Below are 1,476 nucleotides of genomic sequence, written 5' to 3' on the forward strand. Positions count from 1 at the left end.
CCTCGGGTGATTTCACCTGGGCATTTCTACTCACCCGACTTTTTTTTTTTTTTTTTTTAAAGAGAGACAGCATCTCGCTCTGTTACATAGGCTGATGTTCAGTGGTGCCATCATAGCTCACTACAGCCTCCTACTCCTGGGCTCAAGTCCTCTTCCTGCCTCAGTTTCCCAAGTAACTGGGACCACAGGTGCACACCACCCTGCCCAGCTAATTTTTAATTTTTTTCTTTTTTTTTTTTTTTACAGAGACAAGGTCTCACTCTGTTGCCCAGGCTGGTCTCAAACTCCTGACCTTATGTGATCCTCCCACCCCGGCCTCCCAAAGCACTGGGATTACAGACCTGAGCCACCACACCCAGTCTCTGGCTCACTTTGGATGGGAAATGGTCACATGCAACAGCCACAGCCTGAGAAGGGAGGGGATGATGACCAGGGTCTCAGGACCCTCAGCAGTGAAGGTCTTGATCAGTCCCTGGGTGAACCACTGAGGTCAGCAGGGGGCACAGCCAAGGGCAAGGGGAGCAAGAGTGAGTAACAGAGAACGGAGACGATGAATACCTGCTGGTGGTCGAGTTCCCTCCCAGCCTCTTGCTTTCAGGAAGCAGGTGAGCACTCAGCCAGGGTCTGCAGCTGCTTTGATGTGAGGCACGAAGGCTCAGCCCCCTCTCCCCAGTGTGGGCAACTCTACGAGGCCAGTTCCAGAGCTGCTGGGAAGGTAATGCAGCCCAACCCGTCCCTCTGCCCAGTGCTGCCTCCTCCTGCCCTGGATGCTGATCCCAAGAGCACCCCCCAAAACCTTTCCCATATGCCAGTCTCCACCTCAGAGCCTGCTTCCCAAGGTGCCCACCTGCACCACCAGCTCTATTCCCAGGGAGCAGCTCTGGCAGGCGGCTGTCTCATGCCCGACTCCAATTCCGCTCACTGAGCACACACCCATCCCCTCTTGCTTCACCTGGATCCCCGATATTTCTTCTGTTATCAACCAAATGTTCGTGTCCCCTCAGATTCATATGTTGAAGCCCTCATCCCCAGTGGGATGGTATTAGGAGGTGGGGCGTTAGAGAGGTGATTAGGTTTAGAACAGGTCATGAGAGCAGGGCCCCCACCATGGGATTAGTGCCCTTATGAGAAAGAAAACAAAGCTCTCTGATGTGTGCACTCTCTCTCTGTGTGTGTGAATATACATATAAAATCTGTGTGTGTGTGTATATATGTGTGTGTGTGTGTATATATGTGTGTGTATATATATGTGTATGTATATATGTGTATGTGTGTATATGTGTGTGTATGTGTGTGTATATATGTGTGTATATGTGTGTATATATATGTGTGTATATATATGTGTGTGTGTATGTGTGTGTATGTGTGTGTGTGTATGTGTGTGTGTGTATGTGTGTATATGTGTATGTGTGTATGTGTGTATGTGTGTGTATATATGTGTGTGTATACATGTGTGTATACGTGTGTGTATATATG

This window comes from Mandrillus leucophaeus, unplaced genomic scaffold, assembly GCF_000951045.1.
Source record: "Mandrillus leucophaeus isolate KB7577 unplaced genomic scaffold, Mleu.le_1.0 Scaffold162, whole genome shotgun sequence".
In the NCBI taxonomy this organism is placed as follows: Eukaryota; Metazoa; Chordata; class Mammalia; order Primates; family Cercopithecidae; genus Mandrillus; species Mandrillus leucophaeus.